Here is a 6692-nt window from a genome sequence, read left to right as displayed (position 1 = left end):
TGGTCTGGACGGTTCTTCCAATCTGTCGTAGTTGTCTACAATCGTAGTCCAGAGATGTCGACACCGCCGGTATAGTTATTCACAGATGTCGCCACTTGCCAGCTGCCGTAGTTAGCAACCATATGTCGCCACCTGCCAATCGTTGTTAGCAACCAAATGTCGCCACCTGCCAAGCAGTTAAATATACTTCTTTTGATGTTGGTGATGTTCCGTTAGGAGGGTGACTGTTCCTTCGGACACATTTATACGACGTTTGGTGCGATCTAGTATAGAATTTTAGTCGGAAATACTCCTAAAGATTTCAGTTTCGGGAATGCCAATCTTCAGTTACTAGATCGTAATGCCGCTGCTTTTTAAAACTTACCTCAATACGCTTAGCGTGTTATATATTCGAGTCATCAATTTCATATGTGTGTATTTGTGTGAAGCACCGTTCTCGTACTCGTTACGTATAGCACACTGTCAGTTAATAGTTAGCAAACGTCAGTGTTATACATAGCTAAAAGCCCTTGAAGAATTGAAGAAGCGATTCTACAAGCGTCCCGACCTGAAGGTGAACCAGCCAAGGTAATCAACTTACGTCAGACTCCACTCCTCCGTTGATGGTGCCATTACCCCCGTATCCGGATTCGAGAGCAGCCTGAAGACGAACCACAGTTGTGCCGATCTCCTTGACCTTGGACCGGTGATACTCAAAGCCATCTGTATCAGTCTGTCTGGTAAGAATCACCATTCGTTTCGAACATCGTAATTGCACTTGTACGCAATCTATATTTGATAGTTTATATAGCCTTTGTCAAAACATCTCAGGTTGAGAATTGAGTATAAAGTTCGGTAAAAATGATATTCGCCTTGAACCATAGTCTTTAATTGATGAATATAACTTTCTTTACAGAAACATCCAATTCTGGATTCTCTTGGAATGAACCACATGTCCACGACTAACATGTACTACCGCTGTGGGGCCAACGGACGACCAGTCTTCGCCACACCCGTATTATGTTGAAAGATCCAGGAGCACTGGCCATTAGACCCCTTCCTCGCGATGTTTGTTGCAGCACGAACTTCTACAGACCGACCTCTCAATCAACAGTGTTTAGAAATCCGTGGCTGTAGACACCTGTGGTAAATTATCGGAGGCGACAAGTATCCCTCTTCTGTGGCTAGGTGATCTTTGCAGGTAGGCTTTCATACAAATTACCGTCCTTCCTGCGAAATACTTGTTTACCTTCTTGTCCTTTTTGCCAGGCAATAATCGGTCGTCGGTACAACCGGCCATAAATATCAAGTACTGACCGGGTTTGTTGTCGCTCTTCTGAACGATAATTATGCAGTCTCACACAATAACAATATATACGATATTAAAATATGTCCTGATCAGAGTATGGAACATAAACTTTCATCTTTATTGTAAGTCATATTCCCAAACTGACCGGGAGTTGGGGACCTTTCCCTCCGCTTTTACTTTTGAACTTTCCGAGAGTTGAAAACTTTGATCCATTTTAGCCGAATTTAAATTTTGTTTAGGAGTGGAAGTTTCAAAATTGACCTCTGTCTGAGTTTGAAAGTCCGAATGCCTCTGTTTATTTGTAGACTGTGTTTTAACTTTTGTTGATTGGATATAGAAATATGTTTGTGTATGAGCCGGAACGTTGTGCGGTGGATTTTCAGGAAATGTTAAATGTAAATGGTCTTTATAATCTTTGGTATCGGAACCCGCCCAACTGTCGTCAACATATTTGTCTGCTGCCTGCTCAAATTTAACTTGTGTTGCCTGTGGGCTGTTCCTAGATCTAGTTTCTTCTAGAACTGATCCAAAAGACTACGTATATTTCTCGTCGGTTATACCGCTCTCGGTTCGAAAATATTTTAATAAACGACTGAATTGCTTGGGGCGTCCAATGTTTGACTGGTTCGGATAGTTCTGGCTCATAAACTGTACCGCTACACATATCGTGTAGTATCTGCAGCAAGCTGATATGTGCACATTATTAAAATGAAATTATATTAAAAGAGAGTTTAGAATTGAAGACATGAAGATATGAACATGGTTGAAGGGAACTGGAACCGCCGAGCGATTTATTCAACCTTTCGACTTTCACCGCCCGAGAAAGTCAAACTTCCAACTTCCTAGTGCCCGAGCATGCGCAGTTTAATTTGTTATTATTGAGAATCATGTGAGAATTACGTGAGTCATGCGATCTTTCATTCATGAGTTTTCGTAGTAAATTCCATAGTAGTGACGTCACTCAATGATTGACAGCTAGGCGCCATGTTTCATTCATGCCTCGTTCTGATCACCCGATACGCGGGAAATGAAAACGAGGTCATACGAACTGTCTTGGCGGTTTCAGTTCCCTTTAAGCCGACAACGATCCCGTTAATTTACTGGAAGGAACATTACAGGCTCTATTGTACACACCTTTAGAGAAATAGACCACTACCTACTTCATTCGCCACCCAATGACAGCATGCACTCAAGTTTACTCAAGTTTCGGCATAAAACACTCTGCTACCATGAACTCAAGTGTCCTGAGTATCACTATTAACCACAGGAGACCTGGTGCCGTAGACCAATGGCTAAACTCAAGCACAGACTACCCTAGGAGGGAATGAAGACGGAAAGCAGTAGTGGGTTAAATCAGTTTATTACTTACGGATCAAGATGTTTCGACGGGTTTACAAGGAAGGTGGGCCGCAAAAGAGTGAAGAAAACGCGTGCCCATATAGTAGTTTGTATAGGTTCTTAAATTGACACGCCAATCAATGAGCGGACGTGACCATCTGATATCACATGATTTCAGATGTCCGGACCTTGAACCAACAGGTGTTATTTTAACAGCTTGATGCAATCTTAGGACTGATCAAATGGCGAAGAGGCGGACAACAAGATAAGGCAGGTTATTGTCAAACACCGAATTAACAGATCATCTCTTCGAGAGAGGTTGACGAAGTGGAACTATTATAGGCAAGAGCAAGAGGTTGAATTTGACAGATACGGTTGACTATCATGCGCAGTATTACGACACTGGGTCACGTTTGAATCAGCACTGACTAAATCTATTCCTGGTACAAGCGTGCATAGTTTTAACGTACTGTGAGATGGGAGAAACTTTATCTCGCCTACTGTAACGTACAGGGCGTGAACCGCCCCAAGCCGTCACGTTTGGAGGGGGAATTATCCACGGCCTCCCATGGCCAGAGGTCAGACGTTCGACCGACTGTCTCTAGAGATCCTTCCCCTAATTTACGTTAATAGCAAGGTCATCCGACCACGAAAGATAGTAACACGATTTTTGGGACTTACCCTTGCTCTATATTTGGGATGTAATACAAAGGCTCGGGAGGTCTTCTTAAATGGCCTTGGTGTACTTCTTATTTCTCCTTTTTGCCCTGTTGCTCTTCGTCGGTCTCGCTTTCTCTCTCAGATGGGCGCCCTGTGTCTGGTTTATATATAGGCCCTATAAGGGCCAGCCAATGATAGCCGGTCACATGATGTTTTCAGTTTTGGGAGACTCGTGGCAGGATGCCCGGATTCCACGAATAATCCACCAGGTTAACTATAGTTACCCTGGCGAGCTATAAGGGAACCAGTACACTACCTAGCTTAAAATCGGAGCTGCCGGGTAAGTTCAATTCATACCTGTTTTTTGGTTTGGCGACTTGCTCTGAATTGCTAATTAAAGGCAGGTTATGGAATATTTTCTTGAGGACATCGGGACTGATATTAAGTAGATGTACCCGCTTGAGGTAGCAGAGGCAATCGTTGAGTCGCTCGAGCTCCACTTCAAATCTAAGAGACGAAAAAACAATTAGCGTCACACAGATCGAAGTCAGCAAATTATACATGCCCTCATGTAATTACCACTGTTCTTTGTGGCTGAACTTGAAAATGTTGTCTGATATAACCAGCGACACTGCTTATCCAAGATGGCGAATGGCAGCCATCTTGGAATCACAGAGAGCTCTGACCAATGACCTGAAATTTTCGTAAGTTTTAGCGAGTCGACTTCTTTTTTTTCTGACAGACACGGCAATGTTTGTCTGAGAGGTAAACTTGGCGATTGAGAGATACTTCCGGCGGATAGGCCAACGGCATGAGCCAAATGCGACACCAAACTGCAACATGACCTTCTCTGCGATGGCCAATTTGAAGCTGACATGTCCAGTCCAGCTCCAGTCCAGCGGACACCGGAACTCCGGCTTACTTTCTACATAGTCAGAATGGGGGAGGGAGGGATAGAACGTTGTAAACATAACCTAAATCCAAGACTGATATACTCACGCCCTATCTGAAGCCAGTTCGGCTTTATTAAATTTGATGATTAAATTTCAAATCCGGTCTTTACAGCTCCTCTCTGTGGGCTTCGTTCCACTAGGGTTGAGGACTTCTTTCCATATCCTTGTATCCGTGTACGGGTTCACCGATACCACCTCTCGCAGTGGTACTATGTCTTTCTCTAAATTGGATGTAAACAGCTTCCTTTGCAGAGTGTCGCAAGCTACTAAGCACAACCACGCCAAAGACAACGGCGAAGACGGAATTCGACGAAAGGGACAAACAACAAATTCGGACAAGATTGAAATTTTTTTTGATTTCTTGATGAAAAATTGATGCTAATAAAATCAGTAAACGTGTATATCGACAATAAACGAATCGTAGAGGCAATACAATATTATTTCTTCGTGTCCCACCACAGCTTTTTTAATCACGTAAACAAATAAACAGTAAACAAACGATCCAAACCGGACCACGCTGTCGTGAACGAAAATCTATGGGACGCTAAATCGTCAAAATCGAAAAGGACCCACGCAGTTGCAAACGAAAGTCTATGGAACGATGAATCGGTCATAATCATGGCAGACGAACCAAAAACGACAAAAGACGCCAAAAAGGCGAGAGCTAACGTAAGAAGGGCTATCACAAACCAGACTAAGGAAGCTGACTCTCTTTTAAGGAAACCAGAAGGACTCCCAGAGACTGAATTTGGAGAATTAGCCACCCAACTAAGGCTAAGTTATGACAATCTGAGTGAAATAAATGACTTTGTGGTCAACCTATCCAATGACGCTTTGAATCCGGCCGACTATGCAGATGCTAAAGAACTTGAGGATGCTGAAAACGGGATCGAAACCGAAGATGCACAGTACTTTGCCCGCGTCAGTGGCAATGTTCTGCTGAAAATCGATGATCTGCAGAGGAAAGCTGAGGCGATTCTTGCTGCTAAACCGAAACCTGATCCTACGAGTACGAAAACCTCCGATCCTACCCCGCTAAGACAATGCTTATGTCTGGAATGGCTAAGTTGAATTTTCCCACCTTTAGTGGTGACTTACGAGACTATAGACACTTCACTGAACAATTCCGATATTTCACCAAGGCCCTTGATCCAAAAGAACAATGTTATCAGTTATGCGAGTCTATGGAACGGCCTAGAGAAAAGGGAAAGATCAAAAACTGTACATCGATAGGCCAAGCCTTGTCTATCTTAGATCGTGAATACGGTGACACTAACCGCTTAGTAGACACTCTCATCGCCGATCTAGAAAAATGTAGCCTTATCATAACCGGGAAACGTCAACATTAACCGGGGAAACGTCAACATTGGTCGCATGAGCAAATTCGTTGAAAATTTGCATAACTTTTCAACTCATTTCGAATCGTTAAGAATGAGCGCCGACTTGAATGGACGATTCATGTTAACACAACGGCGCAGAAAACTACCCGATGATCATCACGTTCGTTTCTTGAATGCCGTGAGTGACGGGAAAGCCAAGGATTCGTTGACTGGCCTCCAGGTACAGGAACAGTCGATGGTTCTCAGGAAGGCCAGATCCCCACCTGGCATTCAGTCAAAGTCGTTCAAGGGTCAAGCTGACTCAACCTCTTCGAAACCGCACAACAAACCGCAGCATTCACACATCAGTAAATCTGCGAATCACACCTCCGTGTCGTTAACCCAGAATAGTGCAAGCCAAGGTCAAGGACAAAATAGAAGGTGCCCGTTACACCCGCAAAACTCAAACCATTTCATAAAGGGATGCAATAAGTTCCGCTCGCTCACTCAAAATGAAAAGTTTGATGTTATGAACACCAATGGCATTTGCCACAGATGTGGTCACGATGACTGCACTACTGGTAAAGCACCTTTTGATCATGAAAAATGTCGAAACTATTACTACAACCAGGGGCGCCGTCACCATTCGAAACTTGAGAGTGATTGATTGTGAAATCCAAAGTTGGATGACGATGTCATTAGACAGACTCGATTCTTAGAAATGAAGAAACCTTGTGGTGACGTACCTGTCATCCGCCAAGAACTTTTAAAGAATTATCGCCACTTAGATTACTTTGTTATATCCGAAGCCCCCAGCCCAGTCATTGATGTTCTCTTAGGTGTTGATAACAGTGACGTGCCCCAGACGAAAAGATTGTCAGTTCATGTGATCGCGACCCGGTGGCAACACGATGTCCCTGGGTTGGTACCTACAGGGTGGTTCAGCTTCAGAGCATCGAAACGCTAACGCTGCTGTCAACTTTACGGGACTTACTGCAACTAGTGAACTCGAAGAATTTCTTGGGATCGACAAGATTGGTCTTCAACCGAAGTATTGCAAATGCGAAGCTGAACGTGAGAATCAACAAACCAATGAGAACATAGAGCACAGTTTTACCCAGCTAGAAGACGGAA

The sequence above is a fragment of the Lineus longissimus genome, chromosome 17 (assembly GCF_910592395.1).
Source record: "Lineus longissimus chromosome 17, tnLinLong1.2, whole genome shotgun sequence".
Taxonomy (NCBI): domain Eukaryota; kingdom Metazoa; phylum Nemertea; class Pilidiophora; order Heteronemertea; family Lineidae; genus Lineus; species Lineus longissimus.
Note: the sequence above shows the minus strand (reverse complement) of the source record.